Raw genomic sequence first — 16,551 nt, 5'->3', positions numbered from 1 at the left:
TAAATGTCAACAACAAAAACTAATTAGAAAATTACAATACAGTAACTCAATTAGATACTGTACAATCATTAAAAACTATGCAATTTACCAAACAACCAAGAAAAATATTTCTGTTTTATAGTTATAGTCATGTAAAATACTTTTTAAAAAAGGACAAAGATAATAGAAGCAGGTGTGGATGGGGATATGGAGCAGCGGGTCATCAATGCTGTTTTAATTTCTTGCCTGTTACTAATCACAACTAGAGAGAACACCCTAATTGCTAAAAACTAGAAGTAGTTCAAATGTCCATTACTGGCAGGTGTACTAAAAAAAGAAAAAAAGAATAATCCATATAATGAAATACCACTCAGCAATAAAAGGTAAACAACTGACACAAATGTATCTCAAATACACATCCGAAGTGAAAGATACAAAAGACAACATAGTAGGTAGTTCTATATGAAATTCCAGAAAGGCAAAACTATAAGGACAAGATCAATGAACCCTTAGGAATGGGGAAAGACGACTGAAAGCACAACAAGACTTTTGGTATGACAGAAATTTCTCTTCTTTGTGGGTGGGAGTTACACATCTGTATGTGCTTATCAGAACTCAATGAACTATGTTAAATATGAAAAAGGGACAAAGTTGCTATGTGTAAATTATATCTCAGTAAGTCGTGCTTAAAGGAAACACTGAGCTTGGAAACGACACCAAAGCCACTAAGGTACCTCTAAGAACCTCTTCTAATACTATCTGGCAAATCTACCAGTAACCCATCTTATGCCAAATACTTCACAAGGAGCCACTATAAAGGGAATAAAAGAGACAAAAATAAGCATAACTATACAAATTGCAGCTAATGCAGAAAAGTACAAACACTGATCACTATTACAGGAGTTGGGGTCAAGGAAAGCATCTCTGAAAAAGTCACCAGTCTAGCTCAGACTTGACTTATAAGTCGCAGGTAAGGGTTTCTAAATGCACCTTTATATCTACAGTCAACGTCAACTCAACTGTTTAAATATACAGTGTGGTTATATTTTAATTTTTTGGCATGATACAGAATGAGACCTCTGAAGGAAGAGTTCTTGCAAAGATAACCTTACAACAGCACTACAGACAGTAACCTGGAGCCGGAAAGAAGTGTTTGGACTTTAGGAACCTTCAAAGAGTAAAACAATTCCTCCATCCACTGTTACTTTCTAAAAATTATTAACAGAACGTAACTATTTCCTTCAAAGGTGGTAGACCTAAGGATAACTAAATCCCATGATCTGGTATTTTTAACAGGCTTGTCTGATTGTTAATCTTGTCAGCCTGATTAGACTGAAAGCTGCCTACATTAGCAAAGCACGCTCCTGGCTGTGTCTGGGTGGGTCATGGAGGGGTGATCTTCAGGACTCTGTTGGTCCCTGACACCATCCTCTCTGGCTCCTCCTCAGCACTCTTCTTTCAGGCTGCTGAGAGTGAGCAGCCTTCTTCTACCACCACAACCCCTCTCCTCCGTGATGCTCCTGCTGTGGAGCCAACCTATCGTGAACAGAAACTTTTGAAAGCACGGGGAAAAATAAACCTTTCCTCTTTTAAGTTGTGCATGTCTGGCATTTTGGTCACAGTGACAAAAAGCTGACCAATATATTGTGCTGTACCTGTTTTTCCTTTGAGCTGAATTCACCATGATTTATTTACCAAGGTTTGCTGAAGCTCATCAAAGATTCTCAGTGATTACACACACAGGCAGACCAAAAAGCTATCCAAAATGTTCCCTGATTGCTAAGCAAAACTCTTCACATTATGGGGATCAAGCTCAAGGACACCTCTTAAACTTGGCTTCAGAAGCACTACTCCCTACCTTGACTTTATGCCAAAACTCAGACTTTTTTCTCTGTGGTAAATGCCTATGAGATTCTTCTCTATCCAGCCTCCATGAGCTGAGGGTAAGGTGGGTCTTGGCCCTCATCCCCTTTCTCTTCTGCACCCACATCTTGTTTTCATACACACTGATGAAGCGCCCACAAACATATCTCTAGCCCTAATTTTGCCCTCACTGCTCAAAATTTGACTACTCAACCATCATTTAACAACTATTTGCATATTTATTCTAAAAGAAAGTTCCAGGCTCCCAGAGCCCTGCCACTTCACTCTTTTCTCTGTGTTCTCACTCTCAGTAACAGGCACCACTGGGCACCCAGGCTGATCACATGGAAAACCTAGGACTCTCCCTCTCATCACAGCAAAAATGCCAATGGCGCCCCTTTGAAAACACAACCCAAATGCAACCATTTCTCACCTCACTACTGTCCCCTAGCCCAGGCCACCACTGTCTCTAACTGGGAAAACCATTACTTGTTGCCTCCGTACAATATCATCTCCATCAGCAAGCAAAATGGTGTAATGCTTCTCAGCACACTACCATAGGGAAGGGACCACGGATCCGGACAATGTGGCAGTGTGAGTGTGTGCCCCCAGAGGGCCATGTGTTGAAGGGTGGCACTGCCAGGAGGTGCTGTGCACTGCTGGGAGGTGGCAGCTAATGGCAGGTCCTTAGGTCACTGGGGTGTGGCCCCTGAAGGGGACTGTGGGGCCCTACTTCCTGCTTTTTCCTTGCTTCCTGGCTCATGACATAGGCAGGACACCACACACACTCCTGTTACGTTTCCCCCTTGCTAGAGGTGCAAGGTCATAGGGCCACCTAATCTCAGATTGGAACTTCCAGAGCCATGAGCCAAAACAAACGTTTTCTAAATTAACTGTCTGGGTGCTTCACCACAGTGACTAACACAAACAATAATTAACAACAGATCAACCTCTGTGCTAAAGGAGACAAGAAACGTGGGGGGGGGGGCCTTGTTGCCACTCCCAAATCATATCACCCTGCCCAGACTTAACAGCCGACCAGGAGATGCAATAATGCACTGGCCAAATCCCTGAGAAATCAAGGACTGTTCCTTGTTAAGTCAAGGAGTTCAAAAAGAACACTGCACTTTCCCGCTCTTATCTAATCAGACCTCTACAACTGCCCTCAGCAGGCTATGAGGAAATGGTACTGCTCTCAGCCTTCTGACCAGGTTTAATCTTTATGACTTGAAGTCTTCTGGCCCATTTGACGCCAACAAAAATTTGTATCATATTGTATCCACAGAGTTTCCAGTAAGAATGTTAAATGAGCCTCCCAATAACTGCCAGTTTTAAATATATAGGCCTTTGTTTAAGTGGCCTATTGTCTGCAAGTTCTAGAACACTGCTTTACTTTGTGTTCCAAGGCAGCATACAGGAAACAAGGCATGTTACTGTTTCAATTCCTGGGACTTACTGTGATCAACATTAAACATTAAAGAGTTTCTTGCAAATTAGAATCATTTAGAAATATAATCCAGTGGCCCAGATTCATAAAAAGAAGTCTCAATATTTACTATTCTAAATGTTTTTAAAGTTGGTCGTTAAAACATTACTTCTCCCTACGGTAAGTCAGAAAGAAGACACTTGGACCTGCACACCGTCTTCCCACAACTCACCCTTCCCGCGTGATCACCTCCTTCCCTCCTTCGTGACTATCGTCTGGCAGCAGGAGGCCGTGTGGGTCTGTGCCATTCGGGCCCTCTTTGCAAGCCATGACTATTTTTAGGCTGGCAGCCCGTCTGATTCCTAACTTGGCCCTAAATATAATGAGGCCGTCTACTGAAACCAGGCAAGCCCCAGGAAGGCTAGGAAGACTCCTGTGAACGCAGCAAGAATGTCCAGTGGGCTGACAGGGAGGACACCCATGTCTAACTCACCATGGACAGAGATAGCAACAACAGGGCACAACTAAGGAACCCAGCCAAGTGCCCTTTCCCCTTAAGAGCCGAACAAAATCTCCCTGCTCCAATAATGGCTACATTTTGTATCTCTTAGATGGGAGTGTAGGAAGAAAGAATCTACCAGATCTTAGAATGTGTCCTCAACAAACATAGAGGAATATATGGTATAATATTTTATACAACAAAAAACTTTTAATAGACACACTGTTATGCTATGAGAAGCATTCAGCAATTCACAAGTTGGGCTTTGTTGGTTTTATATTTCTATGGATCATGTGTTCAACTCAAAGCCTTTAATTCCATGAAAACAATCTTGGGATGGCTCCAAAGGTAAGACAGCCTAATTTTGACAGCCTTTAGAATCACTAGTACGTTTAAAATTAACCACCAGTCAAGACAGAAACTTAATAATTACCCCTGGCAATAAATTCTCAACAGAAACAATGCAGTAACTTGCTGGCTCCTACCTTAAAGGCAACCTCAGTTGGGGTCAACAAATTCCAGACTGACCAAGGCCAGGGCCACTGTTCTGTCTCACAGATCTGTGGGTCCTGGTGACATGGCAGTTCAGCTGAGTTTAAAGCAGTTAGGAAGTGAACGAGGACTTTTGTCTCCCATAAGAACAGTGTGTGCTCTCAGCAGAGGCCAGAGGCCTGGAAGCAGCACCTGGACAGGACAACCCTCACCCTTCTGTGATGCTATCAGGGGTCCCCGAGACTGAGGTACTGAGTGCTGGGGTTACAGTCCTGCATACCACACCCATCTTTTTAAAAAAAGACTTTCCTAACACAGCTAGCAACAAGTATTGGACAGTGAGGCTGGCGCAAGAGGTGAAAAATGATCAAAAGCTTTTGAATATCAGAGAGCTTGCAAGAGAAAGAGCTCTACAAACAGCATTCAGCACAGCAGGGACTGACAAGCAAGGACCAGCTCTCTCTGACACGTTGTCAATTCCACTTCTGCCCACACTTAGCAGTGCGTGAGGCCAGGATGGGAGAGTAAGCAGCTTTTTCCATGGACAGAGATAGCAACATCAGGGCACAGCTCTTCAAAGTCCGCACAGCATTCTCACACTGACAGCTCATGTGTCAGTCACCCTCCCTCACTCCTCCTCCCCTTTTAGAGATGTTAAACCTGACGTTTCCAGAAACAGCCTGTCCAAGAAACAGAGTTAATACACAGCACTGATGGACAGTAAACACAGTTTAAATGTGGATTTTTTTTTAGACAATCTTACTATGTTGCCCAGGATGGCCTTGAACTCCTGAGCTCAAGCATCCTCCAGCCTCATCTTCCATGTTGCTAGAGCTACAAGTATGTGCCACTGTGCCAAGGTCAAATGTGTAACCGTGATCTCTTTCTACCCTCCTTCCCATAACAAAACCTCCTAACTTTTGGTAGCTGTAGCTATACAGCCAGAGACTCCAAACCCACATAGACCTGAAAGGTATACATTATTCATGAAACTTCCAAACTGACTCAGTATCTGGGTTACACTGGAAAGTCAAAAATAATCTTGGCCTCATTTTCCTCACCTATAAAAACTGATATAACAATAACAATCCATCTCATAGGGTTTAGAGTTAAATGAAATTTTTAGAAACTTTCTAACACACACAATTGTTAGTTGGAACTGTTCAAATGTTAGCAAACTTTTGTGACAGCTTTATTATTATCCTTACTTACTGATAACTGAAGCTTAACAACTTGTTCCTTTGGCCACAAGAACTTTCTGAGACGATGGACAAGTTCTAAATATTGACTGATGTGTTGATTATCTAAATAGATATTTGCCCAAACTCATAATTGTACACTTAAGCTAGGTGCATTTCATTTAATAGTATTAATTTCACCATAATTATTTTTCAGAGATCATGTTGCCAGTAAAGAGCAGAGTGTATTCTGGAACACATACCTTATTTCATGTGGAATCTACAGATTTTTCCCTGGTTCTTCTTCTGTAATCTGCTTTCCAACTGTTATGGCTTGATATCTATGGTAGATATCCCCCTGCCCCCAGTGGCTTCTGTGCTCATAGATGGGGCTTTTGAAAGGTGGCTGGATCATGGATATGTGATACTGGTTATGGGTATGTGATACTAGATTGATTGTGTGATAACTGGTGTAGTCTACTGGTTGGTTTAGCACAGTTGTAGGTGTGAATAATGGAAAGGCCCACCCTGGATGTGCACGGCACCAACCAAAAGGCATGTAGGATGAATGGAATAAAAAGGGAAAAGAAGGCTCACTGCTTGCTGCTTTCTCCCTGCCCTGCCATGGATTGTTTCTCCTATGCCATGCCTCTCTGCTATGCTTCTCTGCCTTGGAGCCAGCCAACTACGGACTGAAACCTCCAGAAACTGTGAGCCAAAATAAACCTTTCCTCCTTTAACTAGTTCGTATTGGATACTTTGTCCCAGGAATAAAAACAACTAAGGCAGCAATTAATCCTTCCTACCCAGTTGAAATCCTATTTACTGCCATTTTGTATACTTATTCAGAACTTTACACTTTATTGTTACAACCTAACTATAATCACTCAGACCCTCCTGTAAATGTAGATCTCTGGCTACAACTCTACAGGGCACTATAGCCACAAACTAAACAACCAGCTTGAAAATCAAGGCAGGGCCATGTACAAGTTGCCTACAGATAGAAGCCAACAGGCTTCTGAGAACCTAAAATATATTTATCAATCTAAGTTAGCATTCCTTCGAAAATTTATTAACTGACAAAATTTAAAGCACTATTCTAAAATCTCCTGACAGACAGGTGAACAAAAATAAGTTCTTGTTTCTTTAGACATTATGTCATATTGTAAATAATTACCAGAATTTCATCAAAAATGAGCTTCTTTTTTCTCAGCTGGGTGTGGTTCTACAAGTCTGTAATCCCAGCACTTGGGAGACCAAGGCAGGATGACCAGGAGTTCATTGCCAGCTTGGGACACATAGTAAGACCTTGTCTCAAAGAACTGGAAAAAAAAGTAAGTTCTTTTACGTGAAAATCAGTAAGTACCTATGAAAGTCAAAACAATAAAACTAAGTTCCAGAATGGTATTGAGCCATACAAAAGAACTATGTTTATAAAAGTAAATAACTAAAGCCACACTACCATGCACATTCCGTACTTGTCAAGGGCACTGTCAAGGGTTGTACAGTTGGGCTAAAGAAATGACTGTACATAAAGCCTACACATACTTTTTAGTTATAAATTATATACACCTCATCAAGGAAATTGCCTAAAAGGTAGCTCTGTTTGTTTGAAGGAAATAAGGCTAGACCAAGGAGGCAAGGCAGAATTTAAAGCTAAAATAAAATCTGTTCCCAAGAGTGTTAAATGACCAAGAACAACTCCTTGTTTGGAACCTTCAGACGTCTCTTCAAAGTCCACTTGGCTAAAAGGAAATAATTTTCCATTTGAATCATGCCAAGACCAATTGAAAAATGTCACTGTGTGTGTATAGTTACGCAAATTGGCACCTTACCTTGTACCTCCCAACCTTTATTAAACATCAACTTCCTGTACTTTTTACTTAAAAATGATCAAGCTTTCCACTGGCCAACAAAAGTCATCAAACAGAAAGACAATGTATGTACACATCTAATTCACAGTAGCAGTCAAAGGCAGTCAACCTCCAGGAAAGAGCCCACTTTAAGACCCTATCATTGTACATTCCTTAGAAGACACTTCCATGATAGAGAATTGATGACCCTGAGGGTTAGAAAGCATCTGAGTGAGACTCAGGTGAAACTGTGGCTTTATGGGGCATATATGACTTCCTAGCTCCAATGGACACCAGGAACCACTTTTTCCATCTGGATTTACCCTCACTAATTTCCTGCTTCTGTGTAGCTTAAAATAAGGAAGCAGAATTCAAGAATTTTATAGGAAAGAACTGTTTCAGAGACACCAGCTGTGATGGTGTACACCTGTAATCTCGCCAGTCCAGGAGATAAGGCAGGAACATTTCAAGTTCAAGCCCAGCCTGGAAGACACAGTGAAACCCTCTCTCAAAAAACAAAAACGAGAAGCTTCAGAAAAATAAATATGAATCTTCACTCAACATACAAGATGTGCCTGGCAAGTATAAAGTCCTGAGTTCAATTCCTGGTACCAAAAAAAAAAAAAGACTTGGACTACTAATCTGTAAAATGTACAATTAAGTGATTCAATGAATTGTTCTTATAGAATTTTATTGTATCTTTTTGAAAAGGCAGTCTGAAAACTAGAACGTTCCACAGAAATGGGCTGTACCATATATACTATAATTCACTAGCTGTCAATTTCCCATTTGTGCCACTAAGCTATGTGGCTGACATTTAACACTGTTTAATGTTTTATGGTTAGAAAATAGAAGAATAATACTCTAAGCTATGTCGTCTAAACTTTTACATAACCATACTACGCCATAACTTTGATTACAATGTAGCACCAATGTGTAGAAAACCCTGGTAGCAGTAGCTTAGTATTCTACTGGCATTAAAACTAGTCGAGTAGTAGTATCACACTGGGCGCAGGGAATGCATGGGTAGAGGTTCTTGTAATGGCACTTATTCGTCATAAGACAAAACAGCTATCCAAATAGTTCTGGTTCCCGGTGTCCTTAACTACAAAACTGAGCTCTCATGACTGCTCTGCCCAACGCACAGGGCTGACGTGCTAACTGAATGAGGATGTTCTTAAAGTGTTACATTTACATTTACAAGGTACTTTCAGAAAACATATGGAACCAGTGTTTGACTTTGCCTAAAAGATGAAAGCTCAGAAACACTTTAGTGTTTAATTATATCAACAGTAACATTTTACAGTTGAAACTTCTAAATATAAATGTTTTGGACTAAGTTACAGGTTAGAAATTAGAACAGAAGCCCTCCATAGATTAAAATCCGAAGTTCATTAGTTCAAAGTGATGACTCAACTCTAAAAGCTTTTAGAAAGTGCTGATAGCAAACTGGCAACATGATTTATAGATTTTCACAAAGATGAAAGCATCTGCTTGGATTTTAAAAGATACAGCTCAAATACAACAAATTATCAGCAGCTCACAAATTTCAAAACCCTACAGAAAACTAAGATGTGAAAAACTGAGCTCTAAAAATAAATATGGTCAAATGTAACTGTACAAACCAACTCTTTGAAAGGAAGTGGGAAAGTTATCAGGCTTCTGTGCCAAGGATTTAACTCCAAACAGAGAACAGAAGCAGATGCAGGCAACATTTTCACCAAAAGTGAGTCATGGAAATTACATGAAACACCCAAACACCTATCAGTGAATCAAAAGAGAGTTAGCACAATAAACAAAAGAAGATTATTAGCACTGATTGGCAAATTAGTCCCGAGTGATAGGTACTATCCCTAAGGTATCCACCAGGTAACTGGGGTATAGAGGTCATGAAGCAACTTACATAAGGTCACACTGCTAAAGGGAAGCTCTCACACATGAACTCAATTTGGTCTAACTGCTCAGTTGTACACCATTACATTCCTTTTCCAAGTGTCCTGACCCCCACAGCATTTTCTCCAATTCTACAACAAGGCATGTTTCCAAGGTCTCATAAGTGCTGTTAAGAAGAGCAAAATCTAGCTAAATATTGGAATACCTGCTTTATTATTCCAAATTCAATGAAAACAGGAGGAAGGAAAGGAAAAAAGCAATACTCAGCACCAAAGGTGAGGGAGAGGGCTACTCACTCAAGATCAAAACCCACACTGCGTAAGTAGAAACTAACTTTCCCTTGATTACGTGTCTACAAAGTCAGAAGTTTGCATTAATATTGCACAATGAGCGATACACAGCATTTCCAACAATAGTCAAGTCTGCAATATAAAATGATTTAAATTTTTTCATGAAAAGAGATACGTGAGACTTTCCTTCTTCCATTCCCTTTTCATTGGCACGACCCTTATTTTCAGACTGGAATTCAAATCCTTCTATACTTTGCATTGCTGTCTTCATAAAGCAACATCAGAAATCAAAACACATATTTCTTAAATATTAAACAAAAATTCAATACTGCATGGGAGTACTAAATCAAGTTGCATAATCAGAAACTCTAGTGAACTACAAGTTTTATAGAAATGCAAAACTACTCTGAAACAAAATTTTTGTTATTATTATTGATGTTGTTGAGACAGGGTCTCCTTATGAGGCCCAGCAGGCCTCAAACAGTCAATCTTCCTGCCTCGGCCTCACAAACGCTGGAAATACAAGCATACATCATACACTTGGCACAGGTCTTATTAAATGTAATATGACAAAGACAATCTTAGACTGAAAAGCCATCTGAATTCCTCTGTAAGTTGTAAATACTTGGTTCTCTAAATGGAAAACAGCCCAAGTCTCCATTCAAGAAAAACTGTCAAATGACTGCACAGAGGCAGAAGGTAATCAATTATCACAAGCGGAATTAATTCTGTGTAAGTATTTGCACGTGGGTGTGCCAGATGTTCTGAGAACGGCACGACACAACAGTAACTCAGAAGGAAGAGGAAACTCAGCACCTTGCGGAACTGATACCCCGCCCCTTTCGGCCTCCTTTTCTGAGCGACACCCGGCAGGCCGGGCTGCCTTTGTGCTCTCCGTGCACCGAATGCACAGCGCTGGATGAGGGGTGAGGGCCGAGAAGAACTTCTAGTAGCTGTGGCTAACTGAAAAAAAAGAATTTCAAATGCTCACGCCATCAGAGCGCTAGATGACTTACTCTAGGCTACATCTGCCACAAATAATTACCAAAGTACATATATACCCAGAATCATAAGGTTTAAACTCTATCCTCAGGAAGTTTACAAGAGACAACAAAAAGATACTGCAAAATGGAATCACAGAAGAGTATTAGGAAAGTTAAGTGAAGCCACAGATTGCAGGGCTAAGGGTCTTGCTTCTCAATTTCTGGTAAGGAAAACAAAGGAACGGTGACTGTCTAGATAATCGGTAACGTCGGCACAGCCTATGTTTTTTTGGTCAAGACACCTGGTGCTCTTTCCAATACAAGGCACAACGGGAACACCTGGGAAGAAAATTTCCCGCAACACGAACCCTCATTGCCTCCTACAACTGGGGCCAAATTCTTTCCACCTGTGTCCTTCCACACTCCACAACATTCAAACCATAAAAAGTGTGGTGCTGGAAGCCCATGAAAATCAAATATAATATTGTAACAGCAAGGATTTCATACACAGGCACTTTATTTAGCATTTAATATGAAAACAAAATCCAAACTGTATGCTAAAATGGTTTGGTTCCACCTATGGGGTCTAGATTGAGGATCTAATAAAATAAGTAATTTTTCGTAGTAAATAGGTCCTGCTGTGACTCACTCGTTTGAACCCATTTCCTTAATCCTTCTTATTCTGTCCCCAGCAAGGACTTCTGCAATCCTCACTTCAATTAAAATGTATCGGGGTTAGGTGAGTAGTACGATTCAATTCCATAGTTTGCCTAAGAATGACTACAACAGTTTACAGTATAATAAAAACAAGACTTTTAAAGCACAGTGATTTAACTGATTCTGGAAAATACAACTCAATCACCTTGTCACAGAAATGGAGAAAACGGGTAGTCTATGTTTGAATGCTATCTCTTAGACTGTTAATATCTATATTGGGTTCTATTTTGAGTTCATGAAACTAGCTAAGTGAGCTAAATTTTAAAAGGACATGTAGTTAAGCTAGGCAAGAGGGTGCATGCCTGTAATCCTAGCACTGAGGAGGCTGAGGCAGGAGGATCACTATGATTTTGAGGCCAGCCTGGGCTACATAACCAATTTCAAGGCCAGCTTGCATTATATAGTGAGACCCTGTCTCAAAAAAAAAAAAAGCAACCAAAAAAAGGACATGTAGTTTCAAGTTGGTATCAATTTGTAACAATCATGAGAAAATCTACAAGATAAACATAAAAGAAAATTAATTTCTCGTTTGTCACTAAACACTACTCAATACCTCACAGGAACTGCTTATCTAAAATAATGTGATAAAATATTGACTTTTCCTTTAGTATGGCTATACATGTAAATAACACTTGAGTTAAATATTACCAAGTTTCCAATGTGGAAATAGTATAGACAATAAGCTAACACTCCAGTAGTCAAGGTTTAATGAATACTGTTATAAACATTATCTAAATTGTGTTTATTTACATAAAAACATATACTGTATTTACACCTCTTCTTCCTACTCTTCTCATAAATGTGTATATTTCCCAGAGGATTCCTTCTCCAATGTCAATTTAAGACACAAAATTTCCTGAAACATTTCTGTTAGTGTGGAAGATCAGGGTACTTTGATTGACTGCCCTTCAAGCGCTAGTTTTATTTTCTACTGCATTGAGCTTAAAATAAAATTAATTTACAAGCTACAAAAGTCTGTATTCTTAAAAATGATAGCAAGGTAACATAATAATTTGAAATTCCCTTTCCAAGGCATTATACCTAGAAAACTACTGTGTTCTCAAACTGCCCCTCCCCTTCGCAGGGCTAGCACTGGGGTACACTGATTGCCCTGCCCTTCACCCAGCCCAACCCTCCCTAAAACATGAAATTGGTGACCCTTCAGGTGCAATAGTACCTCCTGGAAGTCCTTTCCTTGCAACCTTTGTCCTTTCTAGCTAGTCTGAGAAACTCAGATCTGCACTTCTTTCACCAGTCAAAAGGAGTCTACTCACACAGCAGTGTACCTCCTCAAGGGAAAGTGGCACTAAAACTACCTTCACTTTGCCAGGCGTGGTTAATTCCAACACTCTGAGAGGCAGACACACCAAATTAGCACCTTAGTGAGACCTTGCCTCAAAATTAAAAAGAGCTGGTGGTATAGATTAGTGCAAAGTTACTTTTCCCAGTATTGGAAAAAGAAAAAAAGAAATCACCTCTACTCAGTTTTACAACTTCAGAATGAATTAACATTTTTAAATTACAATGAAAGCAAGATGTGTTGTTTCTTTTACTTGTGTAACTAATACATAAGCAAGAACATTCTTAATTTATGCATGTGCCTACAAGCAATAAGCAATACATTTTTATTACTATTTGATGTGGAGTTTAAACTAAGTGTCAGGAAAACCTACCAGCTGCAATGAACAAATTAGGTTCTGTAAATCAAAGATGTATATGCAAGTATGTACTTCTGAAGTGCTTAAAAGCTAGTTATTAAGAGAGCACCTTCTAGCTTCAACCTTATTTACTCAATTTGTTGAGCAAACCTTTTCTCCTTCCTTCCTAATGTTCTTGGGATTGAGCCTTCACACTCAGCCACATACATTCAGCCTCCCAGTGTGCTGGGATTATGGGCATGCACACCAAACCAGCCCCTTTCTTCCTTGATTATGTAACATTTGGACATAGGGCAAACACAAAATGCAAATTAGTTTATGGCATATACGAAAATGAAGTTTTATTGTACCTATCCACATTGTAAAGATTTGCCTCCATATCCATCCTTCCTAAAATGGAAAATCTTTTTTCTTCAGTTTGGCCCAAGTGAACAAGAAAAAGTCAGACATTAACACTGTTACAGAAAACTGCCCACATGAAAGAGTAATAACTGATTTCAAAGCATACCAAAGTCATTTTTAAAATATAACCATCAGGAGATGAGGATTCAGCCAAGGGTAGAACACTTCCCTGGCAAGTGCAAGGTGCTGACTCCAACCCCCAACCCCTTTTCTTTCTCTTTCTCTTTATCTCTCTCTCTCTCTCTCTCTCTCTCTCTCTCTCTCTCTCACACACACACACACACACACACACAATCATCAGGGTATTTGTAAAATTTTAGAAATCAATCTGCTAGACAAATTTAATGTCCTAAGCCAACTATGGAGACGTCTGGCCAAAGAACCTTTTTGGCCCCCGATTTCAGGCAGGCTGAGGTTATACCACACCATCTAGTCCCCGCTTTTCCTGCAGGATGGGATCCGGACCCTGGTCACTACCACTGAAGTCCTCTGGAGGTCTCAGTTACCGCTGTCTAAGCACCTGCAGCTAAGCGGTTACCTCGTCCTAGGCCTACCTGTCTCCAGAGAAAGTCCAGGGCCATTTTTTAATGCCCCAAACACCTGAACACCAACCTCATCCTCACAGCTCAAGTACATCCTTAGGCTCAAGACAGAATGAAAGAGAAGGACTTGGGCTCTCAAAGAAAACTTTGTTCAGTGAGGATTTTTTAAAAATCCACAGGGTATATTTAAACTTCCACAGTGTGGAAAGATAGCTCAAATTTGGGAAATCAGTGAGGGTTTTTTTTTGTCTCCTTCAAACAAATACTTGTTTCATAATGTTGGAAATTAATTTGGGAACAACTTCAAACTACACATACATCTATCTGGACTTCAAGAAAAGAGTCATCAACAATTCAGCATACAAAACTACAATAATGAATATTAAAAGAAGTCTGTTAAAATACCACTATAAATCCAGGTGTGGCGGTGCACACCTACAATCCCAGCCCTCAGAAGGCTGAGGCAGCAGGATCACTGCAAGTTCGAGGCCAGCCTGGACAACAAAATCAGTTCAAGCCCAGCCAGAACTGCACAGTGAAAGCCAGTCTCAAAAAGACAAGACAAAAAAACAACAACAAACAAAAACCACTACAAGCGGACTATTGGAAATAAATGGATTTTGTGCCTAATTTACATAATCACAGAACAACAAATCTGGATGACTCAATCCCTGGGATTTAGAACTTTCTGCTGTGACTTCAAAGAATGTTGGTCCTAGTGATACATGCTACAACAAGGATTTCCCATCAACAAATGCTAAAGCCTTGCGAAAGTCTCTACTCCAGGGCCCAGAAGTTGTAAAGGATTTGAAAAGAATGGGGAGGGGTTTCTTTTAAAGCCACATATACATATAACTCTTAAACTATGATGTAGAGGTGTTAAAAATTCTTTTTGAAAAAGTCAATAGATTCAACATTTGTATTTCTGTAAGTCAGCACTATTCTAACCATGTTTATGAGGCAAAGACAACATGAAGAAAATGTCTGCAATGTAAATGGTGAGTGTTTTCTGAGAATCCATAAAAGGCTCTTACCAATCAAAAAGTATTAACATGAAGAGAAAAATCTGGTACTAACATTCAATTAAAAATGAATAAACAATAACTAAAAACAATAAACTAAAACAACTAGCTTTTGTGTGTGGTGCTAGGGAGGGAACCCAGGGCCTTCTCACTGAGCTACATCTCCAGTCCTTTTTATTTTATTATTTTTGAGACAGGGTCTTGCTCAGTTGTTCAGGCTGGGCTCCAACTTGTAATCCTCCTGCCTCAGCCTCCCAGAGTGTTGGCATTACAGATGTGCACCACCACGCCTGGCATCAGGTGATATGCTTTTTAAATGCTTTAGTCTGAAACTACAGTTTAGTTTCCAAGAAATAGTATAAGAAATTTCTGTAGAATTTCATAATCCTACTAAACACTACAAAATTAACCTTAAATTACTGACATTTAATTAAAAGGTGCAGACCTCTACCAAGAACTACTTACTCCCAAAAACCTGGTTCTAAAAAGAACAGGCTGTGGGGCTAAGGGATATGCATTCCTCAGTGGTAGAGCATGTGTTTAGCATGCAAGAGGCTCTGGAGCAATGGGGACTGTGGGGGAGGGGTGCCCCAGAGAAAACAGATGGGAAATAGTGGTGCAAATTACATAAATAACTTGTTGTTTTGTTTTGTTTTGTTTTGTTTTGGTACCAGGAATCGAACTCAAGACTTCACGCTTGCCAGGCAGGCGCTGTGCCACTGAGCTAAATCCCCAGCCCCAATAACTTGTTTTAAACTAAAGTGCATTGCTAAGTTTTATTTTTTAAGGATAAGCAAATAGCTCAAACATTTTTGGCAGAACTTTTTTTACATGATACAGTACTTAAGAAAAATTGTATAAAAGCACTTTTCTACACTGTAATACTCTACAAAATAGGGTATTTCTGTCATTTTAATTTAAACGGTCCATTCTATTTCTGCGTTAAGCACCCCTGAAAAGTTTGTGGAACTACAATTCCATTTATGCCTCTCTTTTCAAAGTATCCGCACTCTTTGTTATCTGGCTGTACTCAAACTCCGTAAAGAGGTCCTGGGTTACAGGGAGCAAAGTCTTCTTTTAAATCCCCCTCCCTCCTAAGTGGGACCCCGCTCTCGGAGTCCCCTCTCGGCCTCACTTCCAGCCCTGAGACTGACTCCAGTCACCTGGCAAAACATAAAAGCTTTCTTCCTCCTGTTTTGCCTATGATTTCGGTATTATTCAAACAAACAAAATACACTGGATTTCCTTTCTTAGAACACCGACTGCTTAAAATAAATGGTATTTGACAGAGTACGGGCAACTATGAACGCTAAAAAGAACCTAACGTCTTCATTCTCACCCTCAAGAAAGAGCTCAAAATCAAACAGATTTTGCCAAAGTAGTCACATACGAATATGTTAAAAGAGCTAAAAAGTTACAGTAAGGTGCAGTAAGTGCTACGAGCACTCCCCGAGGTGACCCCAGTTAGAAGTGGGTTTCCAGCGCTTACAAGTACACGCGCAGGAAGTAACGCGCCAGCGCCCGCGCCCCGGGAGCCGCAGCAGCCACGTTTCTCCCACGTTTCCAGCCTATTCCTCCTGCCGAGAACCGGCCCGAGCAAACCGCCCCGCGAGAAGCCCGGGGCTGCGGGCCCGCGGGTCGGCGTCCTGACCGCCGCCAGCCGACTGCTCAGCCGCCGGGTGCTTTCCAGGTGACCGCGCAGCAGCCGCTGACCCGCCCGGCTGCTCCCCGCTCTCCGCCCACCTCGGCACCGC

The 16,551-nt window shown here is 40.6% G+C and overlaps 1 protein-coding gene across 6 annotated transcripts in view; it reads right to left on the bottom strand.

Moving 5' to 3' along the window:
* Mtus1 (microtubule associated tumor suppressor 1) overlaps positions 1-16,551 on the bottom strand; it is a 173,183-nt gene that overhangs the window by 155,918 nt on the left and 714 nt on the right. The window lies entirely within an intron of this gene.

This window comes from Chinchilla lanigera, unplaced genomic scaffold, assembly GCF_000276665.1.
Source record: "Chinchilla lanigera isolate Chin_1 unplaced genomic scaffold, ChiLan1.0 scaffold00151, whole genome shotgun sequence".
Classification (NCBI taxonomy): Eukaryota; Metazoa; Chordata; class Mammalia; order Rodentia; family Chinchillidae; genus Chinchilla; species Chinchilla lanigera.
The sequence above is the reverse complement of the archived record's forward strand: the minus strand, read 5'-3'. Positions and strand labels throughout refer to the sequence as shown.